General features: G+C 49.6%; 1 pseudogene; it reads left to right on the top strand.

The window, feature by feature from the left end:
* The first annotated feature begins 427 nt into the window (after positions 1 to 427).
* Positions 428 to 1,441, top strand: LOC124080541 (pyruvate dehydrogenase E1 component subunit beta, mitochondrial-like; annotated as a pseudogene).
* The last annotated feature ends 24,370 nt before the right edge of the window (positions 1,442 to 25,811 follow it).

Below are 25,811 nucleotides of genomic sequence, written 5' to 3'. Positions count from 1 at the left end.
GGGCTCTGGGAAACTCTGTCATGGGGGGTGACCTCTTCTGGGAAAGGGGACTGTGGAAGGCAAAGTGCTTTCCCACTGGGATGGGAAGATGGCCCTTTTCCTATGGGGCTCAACTCTTCCAGAGGCTTCTCCTGGGCATCAGGGGCCAGCCCAGCTGTGTGCTTGGCCTCTATCTGTACCTTTCTCTTTCTCACCCGCACAACTTTGATGGAATCTTCTGCTAGTATTATTCATGGAGTTTTCCTGACCCATAAAGGGATGCTCCACATCAAATTCCTGCAGCAATTTGTGTTAAGTAGGAAGCTTTTTATTATATGTCAGAAAAAAAAAAACTCACCCCCAAATATGACTTGTGAAGAAAGCAGGGTTTATCGACTCTTGTAACTTACAAGCCCAGAGGATGGGGTGGCGGGAGGACACAGTCAAGATGGTGGTGGTATCTGGGCTGGTGCAAGGACCCCTTCAGCAGGTCTCTGGACTGCCAAACTGCCAACAGCGCCAGGTGAATGATGCCATCAATCAAGGCATGGATGAGGAACTGGAAAGAGAGGAGAAGTTATTTCTGCTTGGGGAAGAAGTGGTCCAGTATGACAGGACATGCAAGGTTAGCTGAGGCCTGTGGAAAAAATATGGACACGAGGATTATAGATACTCTCATATCTGAGACGGGCTTTGCTAGAATTGCTGTCAGTGGAGCTATGGCTGGGTTGTGGCCCATTTGTGAATTTATGACCTTCAATTTCTCTGTGCAAGCCACTGACCAGGTTATAAATTCAGCTGCCAAGACCTACTGTATGCTGGGGGGCCTCCAGCCTGTGCTCATAGTCATAGGGAAGCCAGTGGCACCTCGGTGGGTGTGGCTGTCCAGAACTCACAGGGCTTTGCTACGTGGGATGGGAAGTCCTTAGGCCTTAAAGGTAGTCATCCCCTGGAATTCAGAGGATGCAAAAAGGTTTTATTAACTCAGCCATTTGAGAAAACAATCCAGGGATAGTACTGGAAAATTTAGTTGATGTATGGAGTTCCTTTTGAACTTCTTGCAGAAGCTCAGTCAAAGATTTTCTGGTTCATATTGGAAAAGTCAAAATAGAAAGGCAAGGGACTGTGGTTTCCCACACAAGACCTGAGTGCCACTGCTGAGAAGTTGCAATGGTGCTATCTAAAGAAGAAATTGAAGGTGAGGTGATCAGTATGGGTACCATCAGACCAATGGATGTTGAAACCATAGAAACCAACATTACGAAGACAAATTGTCTCTGAGCCCTGGAAGGAGGCCGGCCCCAGTTTGCAGTAGGAGCTAAAATTTGTGCCAGGATCGTGGATGACCTTGCATTCAATTTCCTGGATGTTTTGCTATTGGTGCCCTATGCCTTATGCAAAGATTCCAAAAGACAGAAGATCTCAGGTCAAGGACATCATATTTGCAATCAAGAAAACGTGAACTCTAGTTTGGACTTGAATATCAAGTCACTGAAATTTACTTAAAGTACTTGCTGGGATTTCACCTGGATGGTACTGCAAGACTTCATTACTCATAAAGTTATCTCTAAGGCAACAACAGGTGTTTTTGTATCGATGGGATGTTTAAATGCATCCATGAGTGGGAAACGCTCCACTCTCCTGCCCTGGATTCATGCTTTCATTGTTACGGTTGCCCTGTTCTTTGAATAAATTAATATAAAATTTTACCTCTTTTACTAGGAGGACAGGACAGGATATGCATGTGGCACTGTACCAATGAACGATATATGTGAAAAAGATAACTTACTTTTCTTTTTCTTTTCCTTTTTTTTTTTTTTGCCTTTGCTTAAGGGGAGATTTTGTTTTGTTTTGTTTTTTTGGGGGGGAGTAACAGGTACTGAACTCAGGGGCATTTGGCCACTGAGTCACATCCCCAGCCCTATCATTTTATTTAGAGGCAGGGTCTCACTGAGTTGTTTAGTGCCTCACTGTTGCTGAGGCTGGCTTTGAACTCACGATTCTCCTGCCTCAGCCTCCTGAGCCATTGAGATTACAGGCATGCTCCACCGTACCCCACGTATATTTTTAAAAGTGTATAATCTACAATTACTGTTTGCTTGTTTGAATAAGGAATAAAGGAATTCCTAACTGTGGGGGAAAAAACAAGCCCAGAGAATGTTGTTCTCAGGTATAGCTGGATCCAGGAACACTTAAACTTTGCTGTCTTCTCTGCTTTTCTCTTCTTAATTCCATTTTCAAGGGTTCTTTTGGCAAGATGACCACAGGTGATTCTGGTCCAGCAGAAAGAAGTCTTGTTGCTCCCTATCAAGATTCCTACAGAGGTCTAAGGAATCTAATTGGATCAGTGCAGGTCATGTGCCTGGGGGGCACAGTTTCCTGACTGGATGTTCTTTGGGTACAAGTATGAGAGAAATAGCTCCCAAAGGGGGGCTGTATTAGGAACACATCACTGAGGGTAGAAAAGGAGTAGATCCTCAAAAGGAAATCAGGGTGCTGCTATAAAAGAGAGGGAAACAGATGCCAAGAAGTGAGGAATCTAATTAATATGTTTCTGGCCTCTGGCATCCATTTAAATGTCAACTTTGCACATGCTGTGTCCCAGATTGATTCTCAGTTTCTTTAGGGCAATGCTTCTGAAAAGTGATCCTTAACAAGCAGCATCAGCATCACCTGGGAACTTGTTAGAAAGTCGCATTCTCAGGCCCCACCCTATACCAATTGAATCAGAAACCCTAGGGGCAGGGCCCAGGAATCTGCATTTTAACAAGCCCATCCCCATGCTCTGAAGTTTAAGAACCACTGCAGTAGGACCCGAGCACATATCCATCTTCTCGGCATAACCCCCTCATTGATATTATTCACATAAAGTTAGCAAAGAAATGAGGCCCTACACAGCTCCTTTGAAGAAATGAATTCATTACTGCAGGTCCATTTGGTTGCTAGCAACAGAAACCTTCTCAGGCTAACTTAAGCACTCTTTCAGTCTGCCTTTATTCTATTGGTAGATGGTAAATGCTTAAACAAACTAAAAAGTCAACTACTGTGGTTCCTATGTCCCACGACTGTAAAGTTCTAGCCATGGAGGGTAACCAAAAACAGACCTGGTCTCTGTCCTCTGGAACCCCAGGCCAGCAATCATCAGAGTCAGACAAATGAATACAAATGGGTAACTCTGGGAAGTTCCAAAAACGAGAGCCACAGGTGTCATATGTGGGAATAACAGGGGGATTTGATCATTGCAGGGTCCTGGAAAATCAGAAACTGGAATTTTTGGAAACCTTCAAAAAGAGCTGATGACTCAAAGGAGACCTGAGCTAGTGGCCTTTGGACGGCCATAGCCTAGGGTCACCTTGAGGACCTCGGCAACCAGGGCTGTAGACTTCCTGTCCTGGGCTCTGCCTTTAAACTGACTTGTCAGTGCTGTTGTTTCTCCAGGATCAGATTCAGGAAGGAAGAAATTCCTTGAGCCAGGTGTGCCCTGCCTGTGGCTCAGCCAGAGTCAGGCAGGCCAGAGAGGAACCTGGACAAGGACATCATCAAAAGCCGACATCAAGGAGTGACTGATTCCTGACTGGCGTGGAGCTTTCCCAGTTTCAGCCCTGAAAGTCTTTGTCCTGGAAACCTTTCATCCATCTGGCTGTACCCAAGTCCCTGGAGTCCCTCATGTGGGGGGCTATATGGCCTGGGTCTTCATGCCTCTGCTTCAGTGGTCAGTGCCACCCTGGCTGGGCACAGTTGCTGTTCATGGGGGTAGCATGGGGTGACAGAACCAGGCTTCGAACACGCTCAACTTCTGGGCCTTGCCTTCCTCATCTCCTAGTGACAGGCTCTGGAGTCCTTGTTTGTATGACACTGAGTGCCTCCTGGGCTCTCTGCTCCACCCTGGGCTAGGAATTGAGGTGGCTGCAGGGAAAGACAAAAGGGCGATTCCTGCCCTCCTCAACATTAGGGCCAGTTCCTTTCCACACAGAGACCCTAAGGTGAAAAAAGGCCAATCCAGCTGCTCATGATTCAAGGACCAGGTGCAGACCCCTGAAAATAGCAGAATACCCTGGTGGGCTTCCTGGAGGAGGAGCACATTGAAAACAGGGTACGATGAGAGAGTGTGGAGAAAGCCCTGGGAGGAGGAAGGGAAGCTGCCGAGCAAAAGCACAGAGGCAGGTTCAGCCATGTGCTTGAGGATCAGAAACGGGCTTCCTGGCTCTCCCCTGCTCAACGTGACACAGACTGAGTCTTCTTCCCACACTATGTAAAATCCTGCTGCTTCTGCCTGTTTTATCAGAGTGTGCTCAAAACTCCATCTCGGTGCACACAGGGTTGAACAGGGAGCCCTGAGTGGGATACTGTGGTTGGGTCCACCAACAAGACTGGACCAACATCCTCACAGTGCAGATGCCAGGCAGCAGAGCCAGCTCGTAGTATTTAGAGGGAGTTTGAGGCATAAACACGGACTTTGCTCACTGATTTGTCCCTCTATTCCATGCATAGGTAGACATCTGCCCAGCTCCTGCTCTGAGATGGTCTACTCTGGGTGCTGGGACTGCAGAGACTCCAGAAATTCTGTCCATCCATGAAAGATGGGCATTGAGAGAGTTTGCTCCAGCCCTCATCTCATATCGATGGGAAAACCAAGGCCTGGACACAAAACATGCAAGGGGCCAGTGGCCAGGCCAGCACATGCCAGGCCCAGGCCTGCTCTCCCTGCAAGAAGGGAATGACTGTGAGAAGCCGAAGCCTGAATGGGCCCAGCTCTAGCTGGTAGGAGGGAGCAGTAGGAATAGCTGGGAGCTGAGAGCAGCTTCAGGAGCTGGGTTCAGGGTCGGGTCAGAGCACAGATTCCCAGTGGAAGAATTGGCAACAGGAAATTCAGACAACTAGCCACAGGGCAGCAGCTCTCACAGGGCAGATTCCAGGACTCTGGTCAGAAGCCACGCAGGAAGAGAAGCCACTTCATCACAAGACAGGGCATGGCTGCAGGGCAGGTGGTAGCCTTGGAGAACCTGAGGGGCTAGGTCATCCTAGGTAACAAAGATGGGCTTTCAAGGTCCCCGAGTGAGAAGCCAACACGGCTGCAGCGTCCCTTGCCGCAGGCCACCACTGCTTCCAGGCTGAAGCCAGGAATGGGCCCAGCACTGAGACGGAACAGAACAAATCAGCGGCCAGGTGTTTGTGGCCCCATAGCTCACCAGAGCAGGAGGTCCTCAGCAATCTCAAGAACAATAAGGACAAAGAAAAGTTTGTACCTGGCACTGTGCCAAAACCTATGTGCATTATCTTGGTCAATCCTAGCACCAAGAACATCTCCATATCACAGATGGGGAAACAGATGCACAGAAAGGTTAGGTCCTCGCCCAAGCCCACACAGCTAGCAAGGGATAGAGCTGTCCTTAAACAGAACTGCATTCTAAGGCCCAGGTGGTGAGAGAATTCCTATCTCTTTTTTCCTATGATCTCATTTTTTATTCATTTTCAAACATATACAAAAGCAGAGAAGATAGTTATACTGATCCCAATGTATTTATCATCTGGCTTCAGTGTGGCTCCACATTTGCAATCCTGTTTAATCTTCAGACCATCTATTTTTAGGAGGAGACTGGAAATTTTCAAAGCAGATCACAAACATTCTATCATTTCAATCCCAAACTCTTTGGTATGCGTATCTAACAGACGAGCATATTTTTCCTTCCCATAACCATTATGCCATTATCACACCTATTAAGATCAGCAATGATTCCTGGATATCGTCCTCTACATAACTCAAGGTCAAATTTCTCTGATTAGCTCCAAGATGTCTTTGTAGAATCGATTTGTCCAAATCAGGACCACCTGGGATCTACACAGAGCATTAGTCACAATGTCCTTCGAGTCGTTCTGATTCTCGTTTCCTCTCCCCACTTTCTTAGGCCAATGATTTGGCCCTCCCTTTATAGAAGAGAAACTGAGGCAGGTGCTGGGTCTCCCCATCACCGAGGGCAAAGCCTGGATTAGGACCCAGCCGGGTCTAGTTCATCCTGTTCCCGGCCAACAAAGTCAGACCCCCTCTCTTATTTATTCTCGTCTATTTTGCACTAGCACAGAAGTTAGCAAGAACGGGCATCCTCAAGCGCTGAGTTCTCAGGATATAATTCACTTTAATCTTTTAAGCATTTGACAGTATTTGCTCGAAAGAAGGAGCAACAAGTACATAATTATTGCACTAATTAAGCTGCCAAAAACACAAGCGTGCGGCAAGAGCACCTTTGAAACGGGGAGCCCACGACGCATTAGCATCTGCTGTAAGCTTATTAATCACCTAACAGGCAATTAGCAAGCTGTTACTGTTTGAGGCTGCTATGTAAATAAATTCTTGGGTTAATTTCTTCCTCTGATAATAAAGAAAACATTATGAAAATTAGCTAAGCGACAATGTAAATGATCTTCACTGTTAATTATATGACAGCGTTACATATGCAAGGACCCAGAGCTGATAAGGGCCGGGCTCCCTCCCTCCCCATTGCCCACTGCCAGTCCCCACCTTGGCTGTGCTGCTTTAAAAATAAAAGTGTTGACACAGGTAAGATGGGGGGAGCTTGGGGACTCGAGTCGCAGCTGTTTGCTTGCAGCCTGCCCAGAGCAACTGCCAACTGCAAACTGGGATGTTTTCTCGCCTGAGTCTCAAGTGGCCTTGGGCTGGGCCTGTGACCACAGCTGGTAGGAGGAGAACAGGGATGGGGAAGAGGACCAGGTCTGGGTCCTTCCCATCCCATGACTATCTATTCCCAGAGGCCTCCCCTCCGTGCAGAATGAAAGCCTCTGGAACTGGTGTCATTGCCACCAGCGGCAATTCCTGGGTACTAGTGCATGTGGCATCTGCTAGACGGGGGCCACCTGGCTCATCCATCTGGTCAGGTGTATAGCATGATGCAGTACAAGCCCAGACACTGAAGTTCAAATCTTGCCTCCACCACTCAGGGACCGTGTGACCTTGGCAAATTATATAGCTTCCCACAGCCTCCATTTCTTCATCTGCAAAACGGAGGTGACAATAATGGCACCTACGTATAATTGTTCACTGTGAACAATTATGGGGGATCATCCTCATAAAGCCCTCAGCACAGAGCCACCTATGGTGTCTAATACATGCTCACTGTTGTTGTCATTCCTGATCTGGTCATTCAAGTAATCCTCCATTGTGCACCAAGACCTGTGCCAAGCGCCACAGTTCCCATAGGGGGAACAGCAAGGACGTGCCATCAGGAGATGGAGATCCAGGGCATATGTGTCAAAATAACCTGCCCACCAGCAGCACAGACCATGATGGGCAAGTGTCCGCCTAGCTTCCTGGGAAGTTGGGTGGGGGCATTGTTTTGGGGTTTAAATATGTCCTGAGAGACCTCAATGCAGCAAAGGTGGTTGCTGCTTCACATGGTGGGTTCATCTTTGTTCAAGAAAGCTCTCTGCTCTAGGCCCTAGGTACCTCTTGGTTGTGGGAATGAAGATTAGGGATGCTGAGGGCAAGGCACTGTGTACGGTGGATAAAAGGATGATATCATGTAGATCAGAGAGGCTTCTCATGAGGTTCTGCACCTTGTAGCATTAAGGTCCCCTGAGCAGAAGAGAGCGACCCTGTTGGATGGTGCCCAGATACAACTTGTGGCCAGGTCCTGATGCATGGTCCTATATAGTTCCCAAGGTTGTTCTGTGAGGTACTCCACGGAGAACAAGGGCTTTTGGTTAATTTAGTTAGGGAAATACCAAGTTAAGTAGGTTTCTTTACTGAAGGGCTTTTCTGAGCATCTAAATACTAATATGCCTGTATCAGGGACAAAGTGCTAATTGCTTCCATATTTGAAAAGCCCCTACAATCAATAAGATCAGCAATCTATTTTTTAAATGGCCAAAGGTACATTATCTCTTTCCCTGAGGATACATACATCCTATGACCCAGCAATTTCAACTCTGGGTGTATGTATGTACTCTAGAAATCTTTGTCTGTGTGCACTAGGAGATACATACTGGAAAGGTCTTAGCAACACCATAATAGCAAAAATTAGGGGTAACCCAAGGCATCAACAAGAGAAATATTATGTTGTGAGGTATATATATAGAAGTGAAAATTAATAAACTGAAGCTATTAACAACATAGACAAATTTCTCAAACAATGTTGGGAACTTTGAAAAATAATACCAATTATAGAAATATATACTTCAATACCACTTAAAAAAGCCCCCCAAAATATAACAATCTATTATTTAAGGAGATCAATTCTCATCTTTATCTCTCTGTATATATATAAAACGCATACAATATATGTATATTTAGCAGCACTGTAATGACAAAAATCATATTCACAGTATGTACTATATACTATCTATATACATATAAGGTATATATAGTATATGTATATATTTTGTATAATATGTATATATAAAACTAAAATATGAAAAAACACAAATTTGAGAATTATAGTCACTTTTGGAAATATAGGAGACTTCAAAGGTATAATAATAGTCTATTTCCTAAGCTGCTTCCTAATTTTTTCTATTTTTAAGTTGTTTTTTTATTTTTATTATCTCATTCTAAATACATACACACATACGTTCAGCTCTCCATATAGATGGGTTTTGCATCCACAGATTCAATCAACCACAGATTAAAACTATTTTTTTAAATGTCTGTCCGGAAGATGTACAGACTTTATTTTCTTGTCATTATTTCCCAAACAATATAGTATGACAACTATTTGCCTAGAGAGGATGTGCATATGTGATAAGCAAATCCTATGACATTATCCTTAAGGGACTTGAGCACCCATGAATTTTGGTATCTGAGAGGGGTCCTGAAATCAAACTCCTAGATGTTGGGGGATGACTGTATATAAAATATAGAGAGTATATGCATATATATGTGTGTGTGTATAAATACATACTAAGTACATGCATATATTTACACATATATATATATCTTTCTGTATATTTGAAACATGTTAAAATGTTTAAATCAGGAAAATGGGCAAAAGATATAGACAGTTCACAGAAAATAAATTGTCAATGTCTCTTAAATGTATGAAAAAAGGCAATTTCATGCTTAACTTCAAACATGAACATTAAAACCACACTGAACTGTAACTTCCTAACTTTTGCGCTGGCAGAGATGAAAAGCAAGCCAATGCAGGTGCCCGCATTGGTGGGGGAGGGAGCCTGGCACTGCTGTCCTCGAAGGCAATTCAGCAACATTACCAAAACTACAAATGCATATTCCTATAGACCCAACTATCCCATTTCTAGGTATTTAGACCTACAGATAAACTCCCAGGGATGCAAATGACTTATGTATGAGAAAGTTCACTGCTATAATAATTAAATGGCAAACGAGTAGAGATATCTTAATGTCCATTAATGGGACACTTAAATAAGTTGGTTGTACATCAACAGGATGAAGTGCTATGCAGCTATTCAAATGCAAGAAAGAGCTCTGTATGAACGAGAAAGATCTCCAAGATATATTGTTACGTAAGACAGTGCCCTGTGGTACAGTCCACGCCCATTCCCATGAAAATACATGCATTCCTATATCCCCTGCATTATATATTTGCAGGTATTGGTGCTCATTGCTGTGGGATCTCTAGAAAACAATGTTTGTCTCTGTTGGGGGCCCCGGGAGGTGGGTCAGCAGAGGAGGGAGACTTACTCCCCCCACTCACTGTGTCACACATCCCAGGTATTAGGTCCATCAGACCCTTTCTGCCTTACTGTCTCTTGGTCCAGCCTCAAGCAGTGAGGAGCTCTGTGCAGACACCAAGGTGCCACCTTGCTTCTTGCACCTACTGTTCCTCCTGCCTCCCCTCCCTCTGGACATCACCACTGCAGCACCACGCCTTGGTGTCCATGCCTGCCCCACCCAGATAGGAGAATGCCTCCATGGAGATAATCTCCACCCAGCTGGTGACAGAAGCTGACAAATTTCTTCTCCCACGTCTCCTGCATGTTAATCCTGGGACACGATTTAAGAGCAGCCCTCTGGGACCCAGCACTCAGGCGCATGTAGCTGGAGGCAGGACAGGATCATGTCGTCACAGGGCTCTTCCCCCTCTGCAGCTCACCCCATCCCTCTCCCAGGAGAGGGGGATGTGCTCTTCCTAGTCACATCCAGCATGTAGGTACTGTGCTTTCCAGGGGATTCTGGCAGAGACGAGCCCTTGTGTACTCCTGGATTTTGCCCCATGTGATGTACTTACTAGTTACATACCTGTAATACACATTGGAAACAGCACTCTGAACCACTAAGAGGGTCAAGGTAGGGCATAGATACGCTTCCTATTCTGTTCGAGTCTGCTCCCCTTTCAGGTAGCTCCTGCTAACTGCCTGGCACTCTCTGGGCAGCAGCTGGAGAGCCACTGCACCCCTCTGCACTGTTCTGAGCCCCAGCCCTGCTTCCAGGGCCACCCTGGACAAGCCCCTGCCTGCATCCATACGACGCCCTCATAAACTGAAAGCACTGCTCACCGTCACCTATCCTAGTCCTCGCTTGCAGGCGAGGCTCTCCGCTCCTCTAACAGGGCTTCTGACAGGCCTCCCAGCTCTCTCGCCGCACAGCCATTCTTCTCTCTAAAGTCTTCAAACTTTGATGTGCTTTTTAATCTGTGACACCTAGAAATAAAAGCCCTGGTAAGTGGGCAACAAGCACAAGCAAGACTGTGGCTGCTGCCTCTCAGGCTCTGGAGGTGTTGGCTCTGCACAGCCACCAAGGCAGGGCTCCCCTGCTTAGTGGCCGGACCACACTGCTGCTTCTATTGATCTTGTGGCCAGCCTCCCCACCCCTGGGTCTTCCACAACCCCCCACTGTGACCCAGCCTCCCGCACCCTGCACTTAGGCAATCGATTTCTCTGATCCTGAAACACAAAGTCGTCCTTGTTACCTCTGTCCTGCTGGAGTTAGTCTCTGGCCAGGGCCTACCAGGGTCCTGTGAATCCTGAATTGGTCAACATGTCACAGGGAGGTGAAAACACTGGCCCTAGGCTGGCCTGGCCACAAACCAATTATGTGCTTTTGAACCAGCTCTGCCTCTTCCTAGGGTAAGGAGGGGTGGACTCTGTGGTCTCGCTGGCCTCACACTGGAATACCTGCAATCACTGTCCCTCCCAGCTTTGGTGTCTGCACCCACAAACCTGAGCTGCTGACAGCTCATGCGCTCACAGCCAAGCAGTGACCTTAAAGGCAGGCCACCAGTGACCTCCCTCCAGGCCCAAATGGAATCATCCATCAACCCATTGGAGCCAGGGCACGTCAATGCAAGCACTGGTTTGTGGGTCAGCTTCCAGGGCTCTATCTTCTGTGGCCCCTCCCCATGAAAACACCCAGCACGTGGCCAAAGTCTGAGAAAGGTACCGCTGTTGCTTTGCCCTCCCTGTCTTCTGCCTTCCTTCACACCTGCCTGCTGTGCGACACCAGGGCCTATTGAACACTAGGGTTGGGCTGAGTGGTCACCTGCGGCCCTCAGGGACAGCCTCCGGAAAACCCATATTCACTCCCATCTATCCCAGAGCAACGAAGGAAACCATCCAACTTGTTCTGTCTTAGTCCTGGCCTGGGACCTTCCTTTTATTTCCACTCTCCATGTTTCCAAATCCTAACCCCATTTAAAAGATCATTCTGAGCACCTTAGGAGACTTTTCTTCCAAGGGCATATGGAACACTGATCCAGGAAAATCTAAATTTAAATTTAATTAAATTTGCTCGATATGGTACTGCACGGCTATAATCCCAGAGACTCAGGAGGCTGAGGCAGGAGGATTGAAAGTTCAAGGCTAGTCTCAGTGAGACCTTGTCTCAAAATAAAAAACAAAAAGGGCTGGGGATGTGCCTCAATGGTAAAGCACCCCTGGGTTCTTATGCATTTGACTTTCTTTTCTTTTTCTTTTCTTTTCTTTTCTTTCTTTTTTTTTTTTTTTTTTTTGCACCAGGGATAGAACTCAGGGTTACTTAGCCAATGAGTCATATTCCCAGCCCTTTTTATTTTTTATTTTGAAACAGGGTCTCACTGAGTTGCTCAAGCTCTCACTAAGTGGTTGATGCTGGTTTTGAACTTGCGCTCCTCCTGCCTCAACCTCTCCAGCAGCTGGGGTTACAGGCATGCACCACCATGCTCAGCAACCTGAGGTTCAATCCCTAGTACCAAAAAGATTTTTTTCTTTCTCTTCTACATTGAATTAAATTAAAAATTTTTATAGAAAAAAATAAAATGGAACTTTATCTTCCAATGTATGTATCCAGTAGGTGAAAAAATAATACGATGACCAAAGAAAAAGATGAGAACAGTGGTTCTTATCTATGAAATGGACAACACTCATGAGTTATTGCCAAGATAGAATGCAACCTCCAGGCAGTCCCTCCTGGCACATTATAGTTACTTAATGTTTTGCTTTTTCTCGGGTATTTCAGGGATATTGGTCCCAGTTGTGCCGGTGTCACGGCTGGAGGGAGCTTTCAGGAGCTGCTAATGACTCCTCTTTCCACAGGTGAGGACACGGAGGCTGAAACAGGGCAAAAAGGAGAGGCAGCTAGTGGCAGAACCACTCCTTAGCCTCAGACTGACCCCCAGGAGACTACCATAAGAGGGTGATAATAGCCAGCGCACAAGGAGAGCTTGCTGTGTCCAACCCCTGTCCTCACAAGAACACAGTCCTCACAAGAACACTTGGAGGGAGCTAACATTATTCTTCCTAAACTTGAAGATGGGAAACAGATGCAAAGAGGTTCAACGACTTGCCCGAGGTCATCCCGTACATTTGCAGGAGGGCCTTGCTTCCAGCCCCCCAGGTGGCCTCCCAGGCTAGTCAGAGCTCACACCTCACCTCTTCCTCAGCTTTCCAGGATACAGAGCCTTGGGGACACAAAGAGCCACAGGAAGGTCTGGAAAAGAGCAACCATCGTTTAATTTCCCTGCATCTCTTCCTGCCCCCTCCACAGGGATGCAGGCACTGTCCTGGTCAGCCATCAGTCAGTCCCCGCCATTCTTATACTCAACCCTGCAGGACTCCCCATCAGGCAGAAATCCAAATCACACCCCACCCGCATTCTTCTCGTCCCGTTGGTGGCCTGCCTGTCTCTCTGGGCTCTTGCCCCCTGCCCAGGTACATAGGCCTCCTGGCTATTCCTGGGACCCACCAAGTTCAATGGCTTCTCAGGGACCACACACCTGTTGTTCCTCCGGCCTGGAAGCTCTTCCCCTGCATCTTAGCCAGGTCCCTGCACACAGGTGACGTTCTCAGAGAGGCTCTCCTAGAGCCTTCTAAGGCCCCACTCACCTTCCCCATTAGGCTGTCTCCCTCCCTTGCTTTACTTCCCTTGCCCGACGCTGATTTGCAGGATCTATTTATCCCTTCCTTTACTATACCCCACCCCCACCCCACTAGAAAGTGGGAAGCTGTGAGCTCATTGCTGGTTCCCCAAGGCCTAGCACAGTGCCTGGCACACCGCGGTCCCGTCCATCCTTGTAAGAAGGAGGACTTGATGAAACTGCCCTGCTCTCCTGAATGTCCACTCCAGGGCTCAGGCCCCGCTGTCCCCAGCCCCCACACCTCCTGGTGCAAGGCATCATCAGGGGCAGGAGGCAGCTACTTGAAGAATCCCTGCCCACCCCTCCTGTGAGTCCTGGATGGGGAAGCCAGTTTCTGGTGGAGCAGGCCCACTGTGGGCTCCATGATCAGGTGAAGAGAGCCGATAGGGGGCAGATTAGAGCCGAATAGAAGTCAGGGGCCCGGAATGGGGAGAGGCTGTGTGGGGCTATCCCGGCCCAAAACAACACCATTTCCACATTTCCAGGGTCCCTCCGTCTGGGGCCTAGTGGGTAGGGCCAGGGCCAAAAGCACAGGCTTTGGAGCCAGACCACCACCTACTGGCCGAGTGGCCTTGCCCTTGCTGAACTGGCTTCTCCATCTGCAGAGCTGGGAGCAGTAGCCTCTCTACACAACTGCCTGAGGGTGCAAAGAACGAGGCACTGCCTTTGAAGTGCCCAGAGCAGGGTCCCGCAGGTGTGGGTGCCCGTCATGTTACTTCTTCCCCGTGTCCTAGGGTCTTCCCCCTTTCTCCTGTCCCCTCACACTCCAATACCTCTGTTATCTTGCTCTTTCCTTCAAGGCCAGGCTTGCTGAGGCTTCTAAGCTGGTATGTGTGTCCATGGGGGCCAGGGACAGCTCCTCGTGTCCCCAAGCTCACACGTGTGTCAGCCAGAGTCTTCTGGTGACAGCACCTGGCACCCCTGCACACTTTGTTCCTAAGCTCAAAGAGCTACGACAACACGGTGTCACAGGTGCTCTGGTAACATGCAAGGAAGGGTGGGGGACCCCGGCAGGACTTTTTGTTTATTTAATTGAGGTGCAACTCACACAAAAGGAACCATCCAGTGGCACCCAGCGTATTCACCATGGTGGACAGGCATCACCTCCGTCTGATTCCAGACCTTTTTCATCCCCCAGAGGAAACTCCAGATGCATTAAGCAACCTCTCCCCATACCCCGACCCCCACCACCTGCAGCCGATCTGCTTTCTTTTCTTTTTTTTTTTTTTTTTGGTACCAGGGATTGAACTCAGGGGCACTCAACCATGAGCCACATCCCCAGCCCCAGTCTATCTGCTGTCTCTGAGGATTTGCCTTTTGTTTTTCTTTTCTTTTCTAGAACTGGGTATTGAACCCAGGGATACTCTGATATTCTACCCCTGAGGTACACCCCCACCCCCAGTCCCTTTTATTTGGAGACAAAATCAAGTTGCACAGGCTGGCCTCCAACTTGTGATCCTCCTGCCTCAGCCACTGGGATGACAGACATGTGCTACTGCGTGGGCTCCCTGTGCAGCTTTCATTTAGGTGTCATGTTATTCCCTGCGTGACCCTTTGTGTCTGGCTTCTTTCACTCAACATAATGTTTTCTAGGTTCAGCCGTGTCATAGCATGGGTCAGCGCCTCGTTCCTTTCACGGTGAGAGATGTTCCCTGCAGACTTCTTAATAAAGAAGGCAGTGCCCATTCCGCCTTTGAGCAGGGCTTTCCTGGAGCCAGGCAAGGGGATGCAGGCAGATGTGGAAGGAATCTCAACAGGGAAGGGAGAGAGGGAGGGAGGGAAGGAAGGAAAGCAGGAAAAAAGACAGGGAGGGAGGGACAACGTACTAGAACATGGGCAAATTCAAGTAGCAGGCTGAAGTCAATGCACCAAGCCATGAGGGTGCATTTTGGTGATGTTCAGGGATCAGGAAAAGGCAGACATCAGAGGCAGGTGGTCCTGGGCTGGGCACGTAGACTCAGAAATCATCCATTTGTCCTGAACTTCTCCTCCACTCACTGTTCCCAGTTTACCTTCACTGTGTTCTTGGGCAAGGCTGGCACACCTGCAACCCTCTGAAGCCCAACTGGTCCTCAGAATCTGGTCCCGTCCTTGGAGAAGCCTTTGCTCTGTCCCTCTGCTGGGAGAGTTCCGGGCAGGTCAAGGTTGCTGCAGGGGCCACCTGCCATTCTGGACCCCCGCTGCTTGGCTGCTGGCCAGGGCTATGGCTACACACTCTGCTTTCAAGAGCCAGGCAGAGGCAGATGTGCCTCCCAGGATCATGCAGGGGGTGGGGGAGGAACCGCAGCTCCCTCACCACAGGATGAGGGCTCCGGGGTTGGTTCATTGAATACAGAGACCCTTGTTTTCCCTGGAGCTCAGAAAGCCAGCCCTCTACACCTGGGAGCTGATGTCAAGCCAGGGAGCCCGACCAATTGAAATATTGACTCATGTCAGGTTTGAAGGCTTTTGATGTCCCGAGTTTGTTTTAGTTTAATGGTTTTGGAAATTATAGAGTCCCTTCTGATTCAAACTGTCTCACTAAGGGTCTCTGCTTCTCCCAGCCTGTTGTGTTGTGAACACTGATTTGCTAAGTGGTTCACGAGAGACATTCAGATTCGGGTTTGGCCCGGGAATCAACGAATGTGTGCAGTTAGTTCTGGTCTGGGGTGGGGAGTTCAGACCAGTTTGAGGCTCTGGTTCAGAGACAGAGGACAAAGCCCACTGTTCATGAAGCCGGAGGAAGGATGCAGCCGCCCCCGCCGTTCCCCCTGCAGGTCTGGGCCCAGCCTGTGCAGCACTGAGACCAGCTTCAGCCTCAAACCACAGTGAGCCTCCGGAGGGCAACACCGTGTGATTGATTTTGAAACTGTGACAGTAAAACAGTTAATAAAAACCCAATAGATCTGTACAGAGGTGCTTTCCGCGCTGCTTAAATGAGTGCTATTCATCACGGCTGGGCACAGATGCCCCCGAGCTCCTCGCACAGGGGAGGGGCGTGTAAACCCTGCCAGGCCCCTGCGGGAGCCCACCTTGCCCTGTTGCCCACGGCCTCCAGTGAAGGCCCACATGCCTCTGCATTCCTGTTCCCCTTTCTTCGAAGCAGTGGTTCTCAAATTATGACCCTCCAAACTAGCAGCACCACCCCCCGGGTCACAGGGACAAAGAGGCAAATTCCCTACCTTTCCTCTGCCTGCTGCCCTCAGACTCCAGGGAGGGCCCCCGTCCGTTTGGACAAGGCCCTCCCTGAGACTCCTGGAGGGCCCAAGTGTGAGAACCAGCTCTCAAGGGGACTCTTCGCACACAGTCATCAGACACCTTGAGCTTTTAGACCTCGTATTTCCTCTGTGCAAAAACACCTGACAAATTCAGATAACGCCAAGGCTGAAAGCTTCTTCCTGTACTGACAAGGGACTTATAGCTGAGCGGAGGATAAGTATTGACTCTCTCCAGCGCTAGAGCTGAGTGGCTGCCAACAGGGAGGAGGGCCCTTTGAGGCTGGGGTTGGGCAAGGGAGGATCAGAGAATCAGGATGTGAGAGGTGGAAAAGCAGAGAGGTTAAGGGTGTGTATTCTGGAGGCTGCACAGCTGGGTTCTGGTCCCAACTTAGTCCCATGCCACCTGTGTGACCTTGGGCAAGTCGCTTCACCTCCCTGTGTTTTTTAGTCCCCTCAACTAAAACCTGGGGATAATAATGGGGCCTCGCTTGTAGGGTGGCTGTGAAGATTTAATCAGTGACTATAGACACATTTTCAAAACAGGCTCCTCCCCACCTCCCAGGGACCAGCAGGGGATTTCTGGTGCTCTCAGTCTCTCCTCTGGGGCCAGGACTCCACTCCTCCATAAGGGGCCAGGATAGGGTGGTCACCTGCCGATGTGCCTTCTTGTTGGCCAGTGCTGAGAGTGCCTGTCCTTGGAGAAGCAGAAGGCTGGTGGCAGAGGGTCCATCACTGCCGCTCTGGCCCTGATTGGGATAGCATATTCTACTGCTGTGTTTGCCATGGGTGGTGACCCCAACCAGTGTCCCCATCTCTCAGAGACCCAGAGAGCACAGGAGAGCAGAGAGCCAGAATGGACACAAGGAAGGAAGAGAGAGGAAAATTATCCTTCACTCTGCGCCTTCCCCAGGCTGGGGCAGCACTGAAGTCTCATGCCTTGCCGCTCCTTTGCCCAGGGGACAAACTTAGTTCTGCAGATGTCCTGCAGTGTGGGTCCCTAATGTCCCTGTGGGTGGCTATGAGACTCACTGACTGTGATGGTCAGGTTTTGCCTGATGTTTGTGGAGTGAAATGCCATTACCTTTGAAACATCCTCAGGTCATGAGGAAGGTGCCTGGGGAGTCAGGAACCATAGAGCCCCAGGCCCCAGGGAGCCTACCTGCCCAGGTGTTCCTATGCCAGAGCCCCAGCTAGGGAGTCATGGGGCTGCCACCGAGCCATGCGCTGTTCACAAAATAAGCATCCTGGAGTGGGTCACACCCACCCAGGGGGACCCTATCTCCAGTTTGCATAAAGGCACCCAATGGGGTGATGAGACCCTGGATCCCAATGAAATACCCAGCCACAGTAGATGCCCAGGCTCCAGTCCTCCAAGACCCACCACCACCTGCCCTTTACAAAATGCCAGGATTCTCCAGGCTAGGGGCCACATACTTTTGAATCAGGCCCTGAGAAGAGAACTCTTGGGCTCATCCAGTTCTTTCGTGCATTGGATTCCAGTGCCTTCAGAAGGTAATGTGCCCTCTTATAGGCACACACCCCTCCCCATCCTGTCCACCTGGTACTGCAGACCATGGAGTCTGACTCTCCATCCTGGAGGGATCAGATGGCTTCAGGCAGGCCCATTGGGCTCAGGGAAAGTCATGATGGACTCCAGCATTTGGCCACCCCCAGTAGACTCCAGCCCCTGAGCCTGGCAGCTCCCAGCTCAGCCTTGTGGCCCTTGTGGGTTGCCCTCTGCTATCTGAGGGGAGTCCTCTGGGACAGAGGGTCCTTTAGAGAATGGAAGAAGTGGGGGGAGGGGGGCAGGGAGAATCCAGGGAGACCTGATTAGCTCCTCCTGAGGGAAGTATGCTCTCTGCTGTTGGGAGGCAGGCAGGAGTCCAGGGCATGGCTACTTCTGGAATATTTGACCCCCTGATCTTGCTCCCCAAGTTGTTCTCAGCTCCTCTGACCATTCCTCCATGGAGATTTGCTGACCAAGCTCTCCAGACATGAAAATTGGACTGCATTCCCAGAAGGTGGACTGCATTCTGTGTGGTGGGGGAAGGGAGTAGGTTTTGTTCAGAAGGAAAGCAGGTTACAGGCCCAGTGTAAAAAAGGGGTCCATGTGGGCACCATCAGGGACTGAGCAGACTTTCATGCAGAGGGTCCCCAGGCCGCATGACCCCATGCTGAGTGAACCTGTCAGACCCTGGTGACATGGACAGTCCTGCCCAGGCCTTTGCTCACACCGCCAATCAAAGCCCACTGGGCAGGCAGCTATTCTGAGTGGCTCCTGCTCTGTTGGTCCAGGCCAGACTGACAGGAGTAAGGGTGACCACAGGAGGCTCCATTGCCCTGCACTCACCTCTGCCTGGTGAGACTAGAAACCCCCGTGAGGCACAAAGATCCCTGGTGTTGACCAGATGATTCTCTTTGTTACCTGGATGCAGCTATTCTTTAGTTACTTTAATTATGCTTTTATTTTTGATATGCATGAGAAAAACAAAACTAGTAGGTCACATAGTGGTTTAATGGTTCGTTGCCTAGGACGGGGCTAAGTTAAAACATGAGTTGATGTAAGGAACTCAGTGTACAGGGGTACGTCCATGAAGCTTATAATAGTGGCAGAACGCAAAAGACTGGAGTTGGGGAAACTGTATTTTCCAGACAAGGGGGGGTCTCCCAACTGGACAGTGGGCTGTTCCTTCTCAGTCTGCCCCATCCAGCACCTGACCCCGGCTTAGGCCAGGAGACCCTGAAAAAGACTGTTGTTCACAAACACAAGGACACGATGTGCCCGGGGGCAGAGGAGTTGCTCTGTGGCCTGGGGTGCGGGGTTTGTCCATGTCCTCCCTCCAGCAGCCTTCATCCTTTCGATTTTCCCTTCAGGGGGTGCATTTGAGGAAGCTGGGTTCCTGGAGAGGCACCACAGTCTTGCTGCCCCCAAATCACACATGGAGAGAGCAGAGTGGCAAATGGAGGGCTTCAGGGATGTGCTATTGACATCTGGTTCCCAGGACCCAGGAGGTCCAGTCACCAGCTGGCCAGGCCTCTGTGTCGCCTCTGAGCCTCTCTGAAGTTCCTTCTCCTCCATCAAATCACGTCACTCTCTTTGCACTGGGTAGGGACTGAGGTGTGCATGAAGTGCTCTGAGGAGTCCAAGGTGTCTGCAGGTCAGCTGTGACCACTCTGCTCCACCACCCAGAATGCATGGAGGGAAACCCCAGGGAAGGGGATGAATGGGTAAGGAAAGAGCCCCTCCAGCAATTCTCAGCCAGCTCAGCACTGCGAAGGGAGGCTGCCCACAAAGCATTAGCTGGCTTTGTCGGGGAAATTACTTTGGCCAAGCATCATTTTTTATGTGCCTGTTCAATAAAATAATTATTGATGGCCTCATCCATTTAAGTCACAATCAAAATAGCAGCCAGGATGGGGCAGCCCTATATTATATCACCAGAGCGAGAACTATTTTCTATCAATTCGCAAATACATTCACATTTAAGTGAAAAATTATGCCATCTAGGATCAAATATATCACAGGCTGGGAGCCAGGAGGGAGAGCACCCGGGTCTGAGGGCTTTTTCATTATTCATTAGTGAAGCATGCGGGAGAATGGAGGGGGAAATTTCTGCCTGCCAGTAGACACCCATAGAGGGCAGGGAAGGAACCCTGTCCCCACTGGATGCAAGTGATGCTGGCCCCATCCAGGGGCCAGGCAGGCAGTGGGCATTGGATTTCCCACACAAGGAAAAATACAACCAACTGAGTTAGGCAGGAGATGGACCCACGGTGGTGTCCAAGTTAACAGCCATGTGCCAATTATCCAGCAAGTCTCAGCATCCAAGATGGCAGAAGAGAGGGGAAGAGGGGCAAAGGGGAGGAAGGAAAGAGGAACCCATGCTAGAGGAAAGAAAGGGAGGGTAGGTGTGAGGGCAGGAAGAACAGTGGCCATGTGTTGCTGGGGGCCAGGCCCCATGCTGTGTGCTTGCCATTGTCCAGCCCACTGAATCCCCCTGAAAACCCCGAGGACATGAGGCTCAGAGCAGGGAATTCACTCCCCTAAATGTGCACAGTTTCTCAGGGTCAGAGCTGAATTTTACCACCCAATCTGCCTGATGCCAAGTTGTGTTCTGGAATGTCCTTCTTTGATAGACCATTGGCAGATGATAGGGTAGGGAGAGTGCAGAGGGGGGCAAAGCAGGAGTAGATTGCTTGTTTATTCTTGTTTTTTTTTTTTTGTTGTTGTTGTTGTTGTTGTTTGCTTGGAAGAGGAATGTTCCAGATCATGGCACCAGCACTGTTTTTTGAAAGTGAGAACTCAGCAAGAATTGGCAAGAAGTCAGTCAGATGGCTCCCCTCTGGGTGGAGGTGATCCCAGGCTTGGCTGTGCAGAGGCTGTCTGGGATCAGACCAAGTTCACCTGCAGGACTTTCTCCAAAGCCCATCCACTTGAAAATGGCCTTGGCCACGGTCACTTCCTGCATTGTCACCTCACCACTACCCTGCCTCTGTTCTTATACCCTCTGTCTGAAGTGAATGGATCTCCTTCCCCAGGAGTCTGCATTTTAAGCTTGGTTTCTAATTATGGCTTCAAAGGCTGTTATCCTGTGGATGAGATTTAGGCTCTGGGATGTGTCCCCCAGAACCCCTAAATTCATACCCTATAGAATCCTGGGTTCTGTCTGCTCAGGACCAGTCCAGAGCCTGTGTTTCAATTCTTAGACAAGGGGGTAGGAGTGTTGGGAGAGTGAAACTCTTAAATCTGCCTTCCAGGTACTTGACCCCTCTCTTGCCTCCTTTAATTAATGTGAAGCCATTTCATTTGCATGATCCTACCTGTCCAGGCATTACACTTGCAGAATTTATCTTGGAAAACCCTGACCTCATGTACAAACAAACTCAGTGTCTTCCCCTGGCCTTAACACCCAGCTTTCCCACTGGGAGGACTGTCAGCAGCCTCCATCAAGATTACGTGGCCCCTTGGGAAAACAATCTGGTGTTCCACAAGATGTTAAGCAGAGAGTTTCTGTGTGACCCAGCAATCTAGGTAGACATACCCAAGGTAGACATACCCAAGAGAACTGAAAACATACGCCCACACAAAAACTCCAACAAAAAGGTTCAGAGCAGCGTTATCCACAGTTGCCACAAAGTAGAAGCAATTCAAGGGTCCATCAACTGAAGAACGGATAAATAAAATGTGGGACAGGTATGGATCCATACAACGGGGTACTACTACTCAGCAATGGGAAAGAACAAAGTGCTGATCATGCACCAACCAGGGTAAACCTGCACTAAGTGAGACTCAAAGACAAGGACTGCATGAGTCTACTTCTTAATCGAATGTTCAGAATAGCCAAATTCATAGAGACAGAAAGAAAGTGGATTTGAGGCGGCCCAGGGCAGAGTTGGAGGGCCACGTTAGGGAGAAATGAGGAATGACTACTAATGAGTATGTGGTTTCTTTTGGAGGCGATGAAAATGTTTTAAAATTGACTGTGGTGATGGTTGCACAACTCTGGGAAGATCTATTGAATGGTACCCTTTGAATGGATCAGTTGTGCAATATATAAATTTTATTTCCCTGATGAAAAAGGATTATGCCCATTAATTGACTGCCAAGGCCTCTGATACCTTGCTTGTCCCTCCTGACCTCAGTCCTCTTGCATTCCCTTTCACCCATGTCCACACATCTGTCGCCTGGTTAGCTCCCTTTCCTTCTATCACAGGCCTTCCCCTAGGCCCCCTTCCAGCTGCTCCCCCACCCCAGAGACCCCTCCCCGCTGTGCCTGGCTGCCTGGTGTGAACGGCTGGTCTCATCAGCTGCCTGAACTGAAGGCCCTCTAGCTGGAGCCAGAGTAGGGGTGCTGCTGTCCCCAGCCAAGAGCAGCCTTCTGGGCAGATCACCTCTGCTTGGGGACAGAAGCACTCACACCAGCCCGCCCACCCCTGCCTGACTGTACTTTCACGGGTACTAGTGTAGAAACTGGCTCTGTGACAGACGACCAGGTGTGGACCTGGTTTTGCCACTTCTAGCTATGATGGGCACAATTGTGTCCCCCCAATTCATATGTCAGAGTCCTAACCTCCAGTACTTCAGAATATGACTATATTTGGAATTAGGACCCTTAAAGAGGATATAGGATTGGCCCTAATCCAATAATGACTTGTGTGCTTACAAGAAGGGATTAGGACACCGACACACAGAGGGAAGACCAGGTGGAGACCCAGGGAGAAAGTGGCCCTCTCCAAACCAAGGAGAGAGTTCTCATCACCTGCTGATGCCTCGATTTCAGGCTTCTGGCCTGCGGAGCTGTAAAAAAAACAGACGTCTGTGGTGGAAGCCACTGGCCTGCGGTACCTCGTTATGGCAGCCCTTGAAAATTAGTGCATAAGTTATGTGACCTTGGGCAGGCTGTTTCACCTCTCTGTGCCTCAGTTTCCTTATTTGGCAAAGGGAACTCATACTAGTGCCTACTTCCTAAGTGGCTGGGATAATTCATTGTGCTACACAAATAAGGTTCCAGTCAGTGTCCAATATGTGACAAGTGCTGTGTATTATTGATATTATCATTATACATGAGGGACACAGGTCAAGAAATATTTTCTGGCACCAACAAGTTTGAGGTCAGAGCTTTAATTGTCAGCCCTTTCAACTCACATGAACGTGCCAAGGGTAGTGCCCCAAATGATCAGTATATTGCTGCTGCCTCATTCGACAGACGAGAAGCTGGAAACAGTCTCTCAGCAATGATTGGTCAAATAAAATATAGTCACGCAGTGGACTATACCACACAGCCATTGGCCAAAAGATGTAGCTCCGAGTGCCGGGAGGACTTGGACACCCAGGAGCAGGTGAACAAACGGAACTGCAAACAGATGTCTGAAGAAGGCAGCGCTCAGCACGACATGCCGTGCGTGCGCCCCCTCTGACGTTGAGTAAATAAGTGCAATAGATCACACACATATGAAATAACACTGCTGTAATGCACACTTCATTTATTTTTTCCTTGAAAAAAAAAAACCTGTTGACAGAGGTTGTGTAGAGAGAGAGACTGGGGTGGTAGCTGGGAGACTAACAATTTACATTTCTGAAATGAATGCATTACTTTAAAAAAAAAGAGTAGTGGGAAGAATCTGGGGTGGGAGTTGTGGATTCCTTTTGCTTTTTTTTTTCCCCCTTATTTTTCTTTATTAACCAACAACCAAATCCCTGAAAAGATGCCCTTGGAAGTCAACCCCTGGCTCTGGGGGCACTGAGTTATCAAGCCTCAGGCTTCTGGATCTGCTCATTACTGTTCCCTAATAGTTAGGTCAAAGACTTGGGTGCCTACCCCAATTCTGCCACTCGAGAAATGTCCCAAAACAGTCCTGAACCTTCCATCCCCTTGGCTCCTCATCTGCAGCCGCCCTGACTACCTCGCAGGACCTGGAAGAATCTACAGATGAGAACTCTGCTGTCCTTGGGTTCAGGTCTAGATCCTTTGGAATGCTCAGTAAAGCTGCAGGTTTCAAACAACTCCAGGGATGAAGCTGTTCCGACCACCTTCTGCTGGTGTAAGTATCGCATCACTTACATCTAGTTGTTGAGTTATTCGAGCTGTTAAGTATCTGCTGTGTATGAGAGAGGCCACCTGAGCCAAGACAGAGACCCTGGCGCAGGGAGTTCCCAGGTCAGTGCACAGAACAACTGCAAGACAAAGTTCAGCTCTGCAGACACAGAGTGGGAGAGGTGCCCCCAGCAGGAGGCCCAGGAAAGTGGTGGACCTCAGGAGGGGTGGAAGAGGGCAGCCTTTGAGCCTATACAGAAGAGTGGGGGGATGTGTTCCAAATGAAGCTCACAGCGCAAGAGGCTCAAGTTGGCAGAAACAGTGAGAAAGAGCCACCTGTGATGTTCTCAAGGGGCTGTGGAAGGAATCAGCCCAAGCAGCAGCACCCACTCCTTGGGCAGGGATCCAGACCCCACTGGGAGTCACCAGAGCCTCCAAGTCCTGGCCTGCTCCAGGGATCGCCTCTTTTGGCTTCTCTCCACCCCTGCACTCACCGAGGGGCCCACACGGCTCTTCCCAGGCCAGCAGAGTCTCCTCTCAGGGGCCTGTCACTCCAAAGGCAGCCACACCTCTCAGTATTGCCTCCATTTAGGGAAACCCTGCTTGAGGCCTGGTCCAAACTGCTAGCACACCAGCGCAGAAGGCTAACGTTCTTGACCTTCTCTACTGCACCTCTGGACAAGGCCTCATTTATGAATGAGAAGCTGGTCAGAGGTTGGCCAGGCACAGCCCTCCCCTGGCAGACACCCAAAACTGGAGACCAGAGGGCCAGGAAGGGAAGGAGAGCTGCCGGTGACACAGGGCTGACCAGAGGATAGATGAGGGTTGCACCCCCGGCTCTGTGCTGTGAAGCCGGGGTCCTCCCTTCACCACTGCTGCGAGGAGAATCCTGAGAGCCAGCTTCACCTGCCCATCAGCCCCATGAGAGCCCACCGTTAAGATAAGAGGTGACAGCTCTCACTGAAATGAAGACCGAGGGTTGGGGTCTCTGTAGATGGTAGTCACCGTGGCAGAGGAGTCCCTGGGCAGTGTAGTGACAACGCTTACAGAGCTTTAAGGGGCCGGCTGTTTACAGAGCCCTCTCCCACCATGAGCTCAGCCTCCAGGAGACGGAGCAGTTGCCAGTTTAGTTTGGATGGTGGAAGGGGGTGGGGCACCTGGGGAACAGGTGCAGAGGGCCCCACGCAGGGCAGAGGCAGCCTTTGGAACCTGAGAGGGATGAACTCCCATAAGTGTCCCAAGCTTGCACAGCCGAGTAAAAATAGGGACAACTGCAGACAAGCTTCTTTCTCTGTTTTAGGGTCAAGTGCCAGGCACCAGGGTCACTTGGCCAGCTTGCCCTAGACTGCCTGGGCATCCCAGGCTCTAGGTCAGGTTCCGATCCAGAGTCCTGACTCTCCTAGGATGACCACAGTGGGAGCAGCCCTATGGATGCAGAAGCCTGACCCACCAGGTAAACAAATCCTCCCCAAAGACCTGGGAGGTCCCCAGAGGGCACCAGGATATAAATACAGTGATTGAACTAACACCTGTTCACCCAGCAGCCTCCCTGCAGGATCCACTGATGCAATAAATCAGGCTGCTTGCAGCCCCTGGATTGAGGTCTCTGGCCCTCCAGGCATGGCCTGCAGGCAGGCAGTAAAAGTGCCATGTGCATGGCTATAGGGGGCACCCCTAGAGCCACACAGGGGATAGGGGGAGTGAGGGGATCCTCCTAAAGGGAAGGGCAAATGGCCCAAGGTGAGCCTCAGAGGGACAATCTCCTGGAACCACCCCTC

Source organism: Marmota monax, unplaced genomic scaffold (assembly GCF_021218885.2).
Source record: "Marmota monax isolate L192 unplaced genomic scaffold, Marmota_monax_Labrador192_F-V1.1 WCK01_AAM20220418_F8-fsc00078, whole genome shotgun sequence".
Taxonomy (NCBI): Eukaryota; Metazoa; Chordata; class Mammalia; order Rodentia; family Sciuridae; genus Marmota; species Marmota monax.
This window is presented reverse-complemented; position numbering and strand designations above follow the sequence as displayed.